At 43.2% G+C, this 14,504-nt stretch overlaps 1 protein-coding gene across 2 annotated transcripts in view; it reads left to right on the top strand.

Annotated features, from left to right (window-relative positions):
* LOC306965466 (cGMP-dependent protein kinase 1-like) overlaps positions 1 to 14,504 on the top strand; it is a 189,361-nt gene that overhangs the window by 13,522 nt on the left and 161,335 nt on the right. The window lies entirely within an intron of this gene.

The following is a 14,504-nucleotide window of genomic DNA, read 5'->3' as shown; positions in this document are numbered from 1 at the left end:
GCTCACAGCAAAGTGACAAGTGGTTCATGTAGAGAAGAAAGCCTGCACATGTTGTTTTTGAGACACCAACGAAAAACCCCTGTGATTGAAATGTTTATACTTTACTGTCTATTCCGGGGAATTGTGGCTTCAACCGTGAAACATACAAAGTTATTGAAATCAGGAGAGGTACTAATGAGTGTGGAAATGAGCCGGCAATGAATGGACTTTGGCCTTTGGGAGATCAATGATATCATGAAGGGATATGGATTTGTCAAGGATGTCGACGGAGAAGTTGTGGAGGCTGATAGTTCTGCTGCTGTGGTAAAGGAGTGTTGTTGTTGTTGTATGTAGCTGGAATGATTGGAAGGAAGGGAAAGAGATGGGGAAGCTGAAAAGTCATAAAGGTAAGAACTTTGCTTTAGTTTCTCATGGCTCTAACAAAAGGCAGAGCTCCCCTTCCTCTGTTTATGCGCACATGTCTGTCCGTCTCTCCTAAACCAAACACTACTGTCCGGAGCTTGGCTTGAGTTTAAGTTGGGTCTTAAGTAGAGCACATGGCTGTGAAGAGATGCAGCTGTTTGACACTGGGCTTCCTTTGTGTAAGCCCCACAACCTTCGCACAAATCATCAGAATAAAAAAAGGATTCTGTTTGTGAGGATTGCGTTTAATTGTTCACAAACCCTTTGGTTCCACAATTTCCTCGAATAGTTCAGTCTGAAATGACGCTTTATCTCGGCCCGCAGACTTCCTGCAATCTCCAAAGTGAAGCGAGGTTCCATAAAAAGATTTTGGTTGCCGTCGCAAAGTGTTGCTTATACATTAGTATAACAGACCCTAAAATAATTTCAAGTTGAAAGAAAAAGTGTCACGTAAAGCCATCCTTGCGGGGGAAGAAAAAAAATGCTGCCTGTGATGCTATTGGCATAAAATGTGGGTCAGTCGAAGAGTTTGCTCCAGATCTCAAATGGAGGTTTTCTAATCTAAAAGTAGGTCATGGAATATAAGGTTAAAATAGCTGACTACCGAGTAAAAAGCACAGAGTGGCACAAGAACTGAAGCCTTCTGAAGTCCATTTTCTCTATAGCACTTGTTGATTTACACCCATTATTTGGAAGACTGGCCGTTCAATTCCCACCAGCCCATTGTGCCCTGAGCAAGACACCATAGGCCTGTTGCACTGACTGAATCGTCTGCTTGATTGAGGTCGAAGGTCGCAAAGCACATTGAGTGACCAGGAAAGCAATTAAAATTATTGCTAAAAACTAACAATTTCTAATCAGACCTTATTAACTCAAATTAATTCAACAGGCTGCGCATAATTCTAAGGTAAATTGGTCTCAGCTAAAATTACTATTCCGTTCAACCGAACCACTGGAATTTCATCACAACCGCAGTATCTCCCGTGACCCGCCGCCAAGGACAGGAGCCAGCCTTGTGCATCGTCTGGAACCCTCTTGTTCTCCCGTCTTGTTGGGAAAACCTGACAGCAGAAAGGCGGCGGAGGTAAACAAACATGGCGCCTGCATGAGATGTGTCAGATATGAATGTCATTATATAGTGTAGACAAGTCAAACAAACAGAGCTCCGGGGATTTCATCAAAGGACCTCCCACAATATTTACTTGGAAAGGGAAAGCTATTAGTCTTGGTTGCACCTGTCAGCGCAGCGTGGCGGAAAAGCAAAACATGAAACGTGAGCTCTTTTGTATACCTGTGGTGGTTTGAAGTTTTGTTCCTTCTGTTTCCTTCAGTGACATTAATTTAGACCTAATGTTTGGTTTTGTCTTAGACAGAAGGGCTTGTTCGTGTGCCATGTTTCCTTGTCAGCTTTGTCTTATAAGCTTATCCCAATGAAACAGACGCGACTCTTTGCACGATTTTTAGATGTCACATTGCACGACGTCTCGACTATGCGTAAGTTCAAAGAGACAATCGTAGCTATGACCAAAGTCTTGTTGTAGCAGTTTCCGGCTTCAGACGGTGTATGTTTAGTTGAGACAAGTGCGGCATGGTAATGGGGTTTATTTCTGCTGAAAAGTATACTGTAACATGCAGAGCCAGACCCTCTCATGCCTGGCCTATGTCGCTTGTGACTCTGGTGGAGGTGTGGTGTTGACGAGAGGATGGCTCACTCGGCGACTCGCGTTCCAAAATATGAAACACTGCCTGATGTCGGTTGCAGCTCGTCTTTGGTTGTACGACGGTTCTACGATGAGCGATTGTTTGTCCCCATGGCCGAATAGCATACAGTGTCTCTCTGACGGGAGCACAGACCGAAGAACTGATCTACATTGGCAAAAGTTGAGTAGGTTTGTCTCCATATGGTTTTCTGGGCGACATACTCTTCTAAATATTTCGATAAGTGAACATTTTCGAGATATTTTGGCTAAAGCCGAAACCACTGCTCCTTGAGCTGCTTGCTCCTGCGCTGCCGTGAGGTGCAGTCTTCCAACATCTGCACATTCCCAGCTGCCAAACAGGGCATGAATGGAAGTGAGTGACTGCTCGTGCTGCGTGATTGGTTTGCCGTTACGCTTCAAAAGACCTAAGTCGAGATTCAGTGAGAGCCATGTTAGTAGGATCTGGTTTCGTCCCAGTTTTATGCTAATTTACATTTTGTTCTGGTTCAACTCTTTGATCTGGTTGAGTCTCGGTTTAGTCCCATACTGGTTCAGTCCATCCTATATCTTAACCATCATTTTTATCTTCTGATTTTGACCGGCTTCAGATTAGCACAACACAAAAAGAAGTACATTCTATATTGGTATATTTTTCTTTTTCTTAATTGTGATGGAACTGCGGATTAGGAGATAACTTTAGGGAAATAAAGATGTTTAACGGACAGAGCTGCTCTTAAAAGTTCACCACGCTGAGTTAAAATAGCATTAGAAAACCCCAGTGGGAGCTGTCAGTTCAAATTAATCTGGATTTCAATGAACAAGCATTACGCAGTACTATGGTGTAATTGGAAATCAACCCTCAGTCTCTAAATATGGGAGACAGAGGCTGTTTGTCACATTGGTATAGTCACACTAGGGGGCGCTGTGACTTGATAATATTACTGAACATCAAGTTAAAATGTTTTCGTTCATTCAAAATTGAAGGCGTTTGTTGTCTATTGTTTTAAAAAACAATTCTGAGGAATTTCTGATGAAACACAAAAAGAAGTACATTCTATATTGGTATATTTTTCTTTTTCTTCCCTTTTTTCTCGCCCTCTCTCTTCATTGGATATAAAATCGGCTCTCACCGGGCACGGGTCTCTCTCACCAGGTGCAGCGTGCTAAAGTGCTAAAGTGATCGTGTCATTAGTATAATTAGCTCTAGCGAGCGTCTGCCCATCCTGATTATAAAGACCTCTTCTGCCACACAATGGACCCCCAAACTTATTTTTTTTCATGAGAATTGCAGAGTACTTCTGCTCCTCAATTATAACTGCGTGCAATCATGTGTCACTTTGAGAGCGATTCAAAACTGGAGTGATTTCTGAGTGCTGCCAGTGACAACATAAGTTAAAAAAAAAAAAAAAACTGCTATAGCTCGAAATATGCAGCAGAAAATGCAACTCAAAATGTCATCAAAAGTGTTCCAACTGTCGGCCCAATTTTATGCAAAATACATGCGTTGCGTCTAACTTTTTTCTCTCCCCTCCCTTCAAAACCTTATCAACTTGAAAACATGAAAACGCGCAGAGTCGGGCTTCAAATGTACAGCGTGTTTCTCTTTGAAATATTAGTTGAAACCCAAGTGGAATTGTTCTAAAGCTGGCTAATCAAATCAGAAAGGCTGAGAAGTTTTTCAAAGACGCTCTATAGCCGTGGTTGTCAAACTGTTGAGCGCCCCCTGGGGTTTGTGTGGGGTTTGCAAGTTCTGCTCGTGTCATATTGGGTTTCATCTGGGTGCCCCAACCTAAAGCATGCACAATAAGCTGATCCTCCTGGTTGGTACTGTGAACTATGACTCTGCTCCAGACCGCTAACCCCAGTTGCAATGAGGGATGGATGGAAATGCAAAGATGATTATTTCTTAATATGTTTTATCCAGGCTTTTCAAACTAGTTTTGGGGACCTAACCCTTGTTATGTTTTTCTATCTAGCTTTAAATTATGATTATGTCTAGAAAATATTAGGACTTATGATGTTACTAAATTTCGTTATCAAAAAGCACAAACCTGACCGTTGCACTGAATGGCATATGTTGAAGTGTGGGCTGGAGGTTTGAGTGCATAAGAGGCAGAAGAACTGAATATGCAGGGTTTAGTGAAGCATTTAGTTTAGTGAAACTATCCACTTTTTGGGTTCATTTTGTCAGACACTAAGTGTGTCTAGTGTCTGACAAAATGAACCCAAAAAGTGATACTATAACACAAGTACACAATGAACGTTATGAAGAAACTATCCAGATCTAGACATTCATGTAGCTATCCAAAAGCCAGCAGAGGGCACAAACCTGACCGTCGCACCACGTGACATATATTGAACTTAGTATGGGCTGGAAGTTTGAGTGCATAAGAGGCAGAAGAACTGAACATGCAGGATTACTGATAAATGCTCCATACCCAGATCATTCTTGGTATGAGTCCCAAATTTCTGCTGTATAGTCACCATTTGTCCTGTGGTACAACTATACTGTGTTTTGGTAACTCAGCTGATGTGATAGATCCATATTTACTGCCATAGGTACAATTAAAGCCAAGATTTTCTTTTGAAATGTGGCATTTTACAAAATATAAAAAAGACAACAACAAAAATGACAATGAAATCTAATGTGGTTGATTGGTTAATTCAAAAAGACTAGCTTCTGCCCTCATCATGCTAACATGGTTAAAAGCCAAAAACAGTTGATTGCATGATACAGGCTCTTTAAAACCAAACCTACTGCTTCATTGTTTATGGAAGAATAAACAATGATAAGAGATACTTTCATGAATGCCTTAGGAACCACTGCTCTGTACATCACTGCTTCTCAAGCTCCTTTTATCCACCTACCCAACCATACCCCTCTTTCATCTCAACTGCTCCTCCGCTCCATCCATCCGTCTGCTAATCTTTGTTTTTTTCCCCTTTAGAAAAAAGCAGCATATTTTCTCCTTTTAAGGAACTTGCCAGGGCCCCAAAGTTTGCCGGAGGAAAATATATCATCCTCATAAAGCGCCTAGTGTTTGTGAAAGCCCGTGGCCAGACGGACTGTTGAGCAATGCTGCAGTCTGCTCTCCTGGGTGTAATTGTGATGGAACTGCGGATTAGGAGATAACTTTAGGGAAATAAAGATGTTTAACGGACAGAGCTGCTCTTAAAAGTTCACCACGCTGAGTTAAAATAGCATTAGAAAACCCCAGTGGGAGCTGTCAGTTCAAATTAATCTGGATTTCAATGAACAAGCATTACGCAGTACTATGGTGTAATTGAAAATCAACCCTCAGTCTCTAAATATGGGAGACAGGGGCTGTTTGTCACATTGGTATAGTCACACTAGGGGGCGCTGTGACTTGATAATATTACTGAACATCAAGTTAAAATGTTTTCGTTCATTCAAAATTGAAGGCGTTTGTTGTCTATTGTTTTAAAAGCCTGGAGGCAAATTCTTTCTGTTAAATCAAATATCTTGCAAAAAGTTATAGCTTTGAAGTGAACTATTATTGAGCTTTTAAGTCAAAGCCATGTGGGAGCTAGCTTTTTGGCAGGCCTACATTGTTCTGTCAAAAAATAATAACAACTGGGACAACCAGCCCCACACATTGTCATTTTCATTGCAACATATTTCACCCTGCACATTAGCACAGTTGGCAGTTAATAACAATTTATTTCAATAAGAAATACAAAAGAAAGAACTTCAAGTCAAGGGTTTAAGCTTCGATTTGATGTAAGTGTGACTCTTGTGAGACGCTCTGTTGAGGAGCTGTGGACTCTCGAGATAAAGTGTGACAACCTGCCTACTTGTTAACACATTGAGTGCCGCGCTGTTTTGGGGATTTCGCTGTTGAGTGCCAACAATCCAGACTATTTTTCATGATATTTGTAGCATCACAGGGTGATAGATCCATGCTGCTGTAACATAGCTTGGTGTCCATAGCTATGTTGCAGCCACAGCATGTGTCCATGTTATAGCTATGGACACATGCTATGGCTCATTTGAAGACGAAACTCTAAGCTCTCCATAGGTGAAAACAGCTTTATTCTACGTGCCTAGGTTCCTGAGAAATCTATGCTAAACAGAAGCTAAATTTGATCAAAATCCCACATTTTTTTGTCGATTCGGAGATAATTAGGGTTTGATCAAACACTCTCCTTTCTGATTAACTCCTCTCTCCACCTCACTCCTCTCTGAACAAACACTAACACTATGGGAACAGGCAAATGCCTAAATATATTTGTTTCAAATCAATTTTCCACGACAACATTGTTGACACGTTTTAAAACACCATGTGTTATTGATCGTTTTCTATTACGTGTGCATTTAAACAGCCTGGTTCCTAGATTGAAGACTTTAACAGGATGTTTCTCAGTCGTCCTTGGACCAAACTTGACCATTTAAAATGAAATGTTAAAATCTCTTGTCTAGTTTCGCAATTTAAGAAAAATGCAAAAACATGTTTTTCCGTTTTTGGCACTCAACGCATTGGGAGGGAAAAACAAGTTTTTTCCTTTTTTAGCACTTAGTGTGTTAATAGGCTGTTGGATTCTATCATAGTGTAGGGGAGACTGGGGCTATTTGTCATATGGGATAATATGTCACATTGCTTTTTATAGCCACATTAGAGGGCGCTGTGCACTAGTACTGATATAAAATATGTGTATTCTTCTTCTCTTCCAATAATCATTCTTTCATTTGGACTGAAGACATGAGGAGAGGACAACTTTGAATAATTGTTATGCTTTCCCCAAACCTCTCTGTCTCGGTTACTTTTGTATTAAGAGCTTTCCTTTTGTCAGTGCCATAAACAAAAGATCTGAAGGACAGAGATGTTGGTTTTGAGTTGAGCTGTTTGTTAGCTCGCTTACATTGTTGGTTAAGTGGACGCTCAGGGTTATTTGTCACAAAAACTTAGGGGTTATTTGTCACATGGCGTATAAATGGGGGATTTTTTAAATTTTGTGTCTAAATACATTGCGACTGTTTTAAGACATATTCTGTCCTTTTATCACAAAAAGCAAAAACGCAACAAAGGTTGATCAAATTTCAATTTCAATCAAATGAAATCAACAACTCCATTAAAAGCAATTGTGACAACCAACCCCAAACATTGTGACAACTTGCCCCGCATATGGGGCACATTGTCACAGTTGATTTTGTTGTGTTTGACGGTTAATAATTATTTATCGCAATATGATTGAAAAAAGAGAGCAAGGTCTACCTCAAGTCAAGGGTTCAAGCTTTCATTTAATGCAGGTCTGACTCTTGTGTTAGATTTTCTGTTGATGAGCAGCAAACTCTAGAAAAAGTGTGACAAATAGCCCCGGTCTCCTTAACTAGACAACACAATGAATGCCTTAAGATCTAATGTTGTGACAACGCCCGGTAATTTGTTGTTGTTGTTTTTTTTCATCCTTCAATGCAAGTTTTAGTCAACCAAAGCACCCAATAGAAACCCATCGAGACAGAGAAAATGCAAACACTATTGAGAAATACCCCACCTGATCTGGGAATGGAACACGAAAACTTCTTGCCGTGAGGCTTTTAGCTCAACCTGTGCTTCCATGCAGTTGCAAAACCTTATTCCTACACACACACACAGGGCAATAGTGTAGCACTGTGCAGCTATCTGTGACAACTCCAAAATCTTTCAGCCTTTTTTTTCTCAAATGAAGAATGGACCACAATCGGTGCCAGGGTAATTGCTGACAAACAGCTTTCTTTATCATCTAAAAAATGTATACTCTGACATGTACTTTCTTTTCTATTGTTATCCAAATGAGGCCTCGTCTTATCAGCCAGACAGTTCGCCCCAAAGTGACAAAGTTCTACGAGTAAATTGTTCTTTCTCAAAAGCTAGTAAGACAAAAAACCCTTTTTTTTTGTTTTGTTTTCTGCTTGCCTCTGTTGAAAGATTGACGCGCACTGTATTTTCTGTCTGGTATAAAAATAGGTGCTGAGGAGTAATCTCCCCTTTTTCAATTTTCGGGAGACGCTTCCTTGTATTCTCAAGGGCATGGCAGCAGTTTAGGCCATGCGCCACACTTGTGTTTGGACTAACAGCAGTGCGGATCTCGTTGGCTTGTAGCTGTCAACTCAACATGACTGAGGCCGTTTCTATCTTATACCTTATCCCCGGGCTATCTGTTCAAAGACATTAACGTTTTAATTGACGTCTGACAGTGGTGTTTCTGGGGCTATAGCCATAAGCACGTTTTTGGGGATTTATTGCAAAAGTATAAATAACATTTGACTCGATGTCTACAAAATGTGCGAGGAGTTGTCATGTAAACTTTGTAATGAGTGCTGGTAGTTGTCTACGTGACGAGGTAATTGACACAGTGTAAAATGTAGGACATGCAGGAATAGCAGCGAGCGTGTCACGTATTTTCGACTCCGCTAATAGTAAACAACATGACAGCCAGCGTAATCGAGCAATTGGCAAACTCGCAAGCGCCATTACCTTGAGTGTTGCTATTTTAAACAAGAAAGCTATTTTTATTCAGAGAAAGGACCAAATGCATTTCCCTTGTAAGAATCCTGCTCCCGCTTATTTGACATTCAAGCATTCTGTTTTGGGTCGGAGCCCACAGCTAATCGCGGCATATGCACGGTTTTGAGAAAGATGTTGTTGAAAGTTTGAAGGTTTTGGCTGGAAAGTTCCACACTCCCGTTCATATGCGCTTATCCCTTTTTTTTCTGAACTTGGCAGATATGAAATAGCAGCATCTCCGCCAAGATGTGATGGCGTATACGCTCGTCGGGTTTGGTATAAACACAGTGCACATTGGGTCAACTAAGGGCTGTCGCGCTCAAATCCAAATCGCATTTTGTATGTGGTCAAAATGAAAATGAACTGTGGACTGATCTTGACTTAAAAGCTATATTGCAAATCTTACAGAAGTATGTTGAATTCATTCAGACGTGAGGAATAAAAGCGACCGCTGTGTACTGTTTGTAATATATTCTGAACTGTTTTTACCAATGTAAAAATGCCATCCATCCATCCATCCATCCATTTTCTTCCGCTTTATCCGGGGCCGGGTCGCGGGGGTAGCAGTCTCAGCAGAGACACCCAAACTTCCCGATCCACGCACACCTCCTCCAGCTGTTCTGGGGGGACCCCGAGGAGACACCAGGCCAGCTCGGAGACATAGTCCCACCAGCGTGCCCTGGGCCTTCCACGAGGCCTTGTCCCACTACGACATGCCTGGAGCACCTCCCGCGGGAGGCGACCAGGAGGCATCCGGAACTGATGCCCGAGCCACCTCAGCTGGCTCCTTTCGACGTGAAGGAGCAGCAATTCTATTCCGAGCTCCTCCCGGGTAACTGAGCTCCTCAACCGATCTCGGAGGGTGCGCCCAGCCACCCTGCGAAGGAAACTAATTTCGGCCGCTTGTATTCGCGGTCTTGTCCTTTCGGTCATTACCCAAATCTCATGACCATAGGTGAGGGTGGCAACGTAGATCGATCGGTAAATCGAGAGCTTTGCCCCCCGACTCAGCTCCCTCTTCACCACGACAGACCGATACAGCGACTGCATCACTGCTGACGCCGCACCGATCCGTCTGTCGATCTCACGCTCCATCCGTCCCTCACTCGTGAACAAGACCCCGAGATACTTGAACTCCTCCACTTGAGGTAAGGACTCCCCACCGACCTGTAGAGGGGAAGCCACCTTTTTCCGGTGGAGAACCATGGCCTCAGATTTGGAGGTGCTGATCCTCATCCCGGCCGCTACACACTCGGCTGCAAACTGACCCAGAGCGTGCTGAAGGTCCTGATTTGTTGAAGCCAACAGAACAACATCGTCCGCAAACAGCAGAGATGAGATCCTGAGGCTCCCAAACCGGACACCCTCCGGCCCCTGGCTGCGCCTAGAAATTCTGTCCATAAAGGTAATGAACAGAACCGGTGACAAAGGGCAGCCCTGGCGGAGACCAACACGCACCGGGAACAGGTCTGACTTACTGCCGGCAATGCAAACCAAGCTCCTGCTGCGGTCATACAGGGAACGGACAGCCCTTAGCAGAGGGCCCCGGACCCCATACTACACAAGCTCAGGCTCCTTCCCCCCCAGCGAAGTGACGTTCCATGTCCCGAACGCCAGAAGCTGCGCACACGGACCAGGTCGTCGAGGCACCCGGCCTCACGCCGTCTCTTCGGGCTGTGCCCGGCCAGGCCCCGTGGGCAGAGGCCCGACCACCAGGCGCTCGAGTTCGAGCCCCAACCCCGGGCCTGGCTCCAGGGTGGGGCCCCGGCTGCGCCATGCCGGGCAACGTCACGGTCCTTGATATTTCACTGTCCATAGAAGTCTTGTGAGCTGCTCTTCGTCTGACCCGTCACCTCGGACCTGTTTGCCATGGGAGACCCTACCAGGGGCATAAAGCCCCAGACAACATAGCTCCTCGGATCATTCGCGTACTCAAACAACCCCACCACGTTAAGGTGGCAGCTCCGGAACCAAAGTCATAAGAGACTTCTCGTTTTCTCAGTTTGGTCTTCAAAATTGGCCTCCCACAACTTCCTAGGCCTCAGGGGAGCGGAGACGTTTCGCGGTGAATGTCGGCCACCAATTTGTTCACCTTTATGTTGTAGACCTTTGTGTAATCTCGGAACCATAAGAGATAGAGACTTACCATTTTTTGTTTTGGAATCTACTGATTTTTGTCTTTCAAACAAGATCCATGTGGAGTACCTACTAAATATAAATATACAGCGCCCCTTGCTGTCACAGTTCAACACTGACACTTTTAGAAGCTTCACGCACAGGATTATAGACCAGACATTCTTAAAAATATTAGCCAAAAATATCAGTGGTGCATATCGGCATCAACCAATCAAAATCCCTCAAAAATCGGCATTGGCCTCAGAAAAACCCACAGCGGTCGACCTCTATTAGATATGTTTTTAAGATTTAAACCTTTAATATGATAACAAATGTTTAACTATAGACTATTTGAAAGATAAAAAAACAAACAAACAAATCAAATTAAATAACTTAAAATATCGGCCAATATATCGGCTAACGGCCATGCCAACCCCCTTCATATCGGTATCAGACCCTAAAAATCCATATCGGTCGGGCCCTAATAGAAATCATAGAAATTCCTTGATCTACCTGAGCCTGTTCCTCCAACCGAGCACTTCTGTTAGCCAATGACTTCCCGGACCTGTTTGAGTTACAGTATCAGTATCAAGTTCATTTAAACAATGGTGTAGTTCCTCTACCACAAGATGATGTGCTTAGTGGTCTGTGGATGTGTTTCCGAGCCCACGGAAAGCAGAAACTTAACGGAATATGATTTAGCATGTAGCTCAGAAGCGCTAATTCTTAGCTAAGTAAAATCTCAAAAGATCTGTACATTCATTAACGATTTCTAACTGGGCTTTGACTTGATCTAAATATGGTCACAGGGACATTTCACGGAGATAAACTCGATTCACTTGAACCACCGGTGTCAATGTCAAACTGCCAAAATGGGATGACTAGCAGAGTGATTAGCCTACAAACTGTCCAAAGGCAGGTGAATTCCTCTGTGAGATGTAGCCTCGCTGGGTTCTCCTCTGACTGTCCCAGTTTTGCCGAGATGGAGATGATTTATGTTCCCATACTTTCTACTGAAACACATATGAATATTTATGCCACAGCTTTATCTAATTCATTACACGGAGGTCGTATGTTTCGACATGTCACACATCTTTTTAGTACACCATATTTACAATTACGGGGGTTTCTATTCTTGGGATGCGTGTCTTTTTTTGCTTGTCAATTTAGCATAAGCAGCACTGGTGCATACATGATCCTCCATAATAACACTGACACTCATTTGGCTTCTGTTGCTAATGCTGTTGTCTTCCCGTAACTTTATCTGCACCCCCCACAACCCTCAATTTCTCTACAAAGGAGCTGCCGTCTAGCTCTGGGAGACTTTATTTTGCCAAAGCCCAATGGATTTTTATATTTTCCCGAGCTGTCATCATAGAAACACCATACCACAGGGTTGAAAAGAAGTCACTGAACAATGATGATTGAAATCACTTTGCTGTTTCTCGTAGAAAAGGATTAACAGCGGCGCAGTGGATGCTCATTAGTCTGGCCAACCAACCCGACTTTATCTGTGTGCTCTTTGCAGAGAGGTTCAGTCTGGGAATCCTCCAAAAAGGTTTAAATCTTTCCAGTCCGGAGACACTGCACATTTCTTAAAAATGCTAATTCAGTTCATAATGGTGGATGCATCAGATCGATCTTTCGCTACTGAGCTCCCGCTTTTGAAGGACAAGACCACTTAAAAAGCAAAGACATTTTCTTGCCTTGGTACTGGATTTCGCCATGCATATATGCCTGTCTGCTGTCAGACAGGAGAAAATGCAAGGTCACATTCAATCAAAGCATTACCCGAACAAAGTCACTTGCACACTGTAAGCACTCGACATTGCTTATAGTTACAGTCTAGAAAGGACTGTCGGCCCTGTACCTGTGCACACACTTTTTTGTCTGAACAAAAACAAGCAACACACTTTCCCAACAAGCCCTGAAAGCAAAACCAAATGCTTATTTTACACACTTCTCTGCTACATCCCCCTACAGCTAGAGTTTACTGAGAACGTCCCTTTGTGGCTGTTTGCCCTTTTAGCTTCTGGCCCCTCTGGTGATGAGCACCTACAGCGCAGCTACCTTTTTTCTGTGTAAAAGGCCAGCGCGCTCAGAAGCCGGTGTGCTCCTCCATTGAAAGTACTTCAGCGCTGCCTGTCAGACGTACCAGCGGGTGCGATAAAGAGTGTTCCCCTTTTATGAATTAGGAGATACTGTAAAAAGCCTCACCGCAGGAGGAGAGCCATGTCAGATTAACCCTGATACATAATATTAACCTAATTCAATACGAAGCCGGGGTAAAGCCGGCGCCGCGGCTAGACTCCGTATATATATAAGATGTTTTAAATGGAAGAAGGGCGTCTTAGCTTCGGTGGCTGCCTGTTCTGTGAGTGGGTGGATGGCCGGGTGAAGCGTGACGACTGGTTTTGACTGGTTTGGCAGAGGTTCCGCTGCACTGGACAGATGGACAGACCTCACAAATCTGCCCCAAAAGCTCTGCACCTGCGTGGGCCACGTCAATGTCATTTAAAGTCATGAAATCTCGACAAATGTGTTTCGAAAAGATGTGTTGCTATACGGTGAGAGACTGGCAGTGGTACATTTTATTTCAGTCTGTTCCATTTTGTTTCATACAGGTGAATGCACTTCAATCTTTTTGAAACGTAATCAGTGCAAATCAGCATATTGGATTCATTCAACATTGTCAGTGTGTAAAGAGGCTTTTAAAATGACAAACAGGACATGAGCTTTCGGTTCTGTTGCCTGACATGGATGCATCAGTCCAACTCTCTGCTTTTGTAAAATGATAAAAGGTCTCGAGTTTGGTTCCCACCTGGATGGGGCCTTTCTGTGTGGAGTTTGCATGTTCTCCCCGTGTCTGTGTAGGTTTCCTCCAGGTACTCCAGTTTCCGCTACCACTAGAAACATGTACAATAGTCCAGGATGAATGAGAGTGTGTTTGAGAGTGCAAGTGTGGGAGTGTGAGACAGTGGATGTAAATTAGCCCACAGCTACAATCTGGTGCGGTGTGTTCATTAACCTCCTACCACCCGCCTTAACCCAGTGCATTTTCTCCGGTTCGACTTTACCCAAATCTAAAAGCTTCTTGACGGAAGTAATCACGTTTTTGTCACATTTCTGTTGTGTTTTCATCTCTCTTGGTCAGGTTTTCGTAGTTTTAGTCGTGTTTTGTTGTAACCGTCATCCTCGTTTTCTTCGCTTTTTGGACACTTTTAGATTGGGTACTGCCAAACTGGAGAAAATGTGCTTGGGGCCGGTGGGAGTTAAGACGTTAACATTATCCGTACCAAATGAACCAATAAATACAGAATACCGCAGTAAGTACTTAATTGGTATCAATATTGATATCATGACATCAATTACGAGCAAGTAAGTCCCTGGATCGGCCTTTCTCTTGAGAGTTTCAATGTTCTCCTCCATGTTGGGTTTCCTCCAGTTGCTCTGGTTTATTATTCATTATTTCTATTCCTTCTAGCAGCAACAGAAAGTCCTCCTCCATGAGTTTCCCATTGTGGTTATGGTTTTCAAAGACATTCAACATGACAGCCATTACTGCTGCTATCACAACTCCTTCTACTTGATTTACTTTCGCTGCCATGCTTCTATCACCGTAGGATATGTGCAACTGTATCTTTATTTACCGTATGCTAAACTCTTCTGAGACACTTTAAATTTCCCTTTGCTCACTAGCCTAATTTCTGACATTACCTAGCCTTTGCCTCCTCCCTACTTTGTGCTCACAATTAGCCAAATGGGACTTGTAGCTGTGTTC

This window comes from Gobius niger, assembly GCF_951799975.1.
Source record: "Gobius niger genome assembly, chromosome: 7".
NCBI lineage: Eukaryota > Metazoa > Chordata > Actinopteri > Gobiiformes > Gobiidae > Gobius > Gobius niger.
Note: the sequence above shows the minus strand (reverse complement) of the source record. Positions and strands in the feature narration are given on the sequence as shown.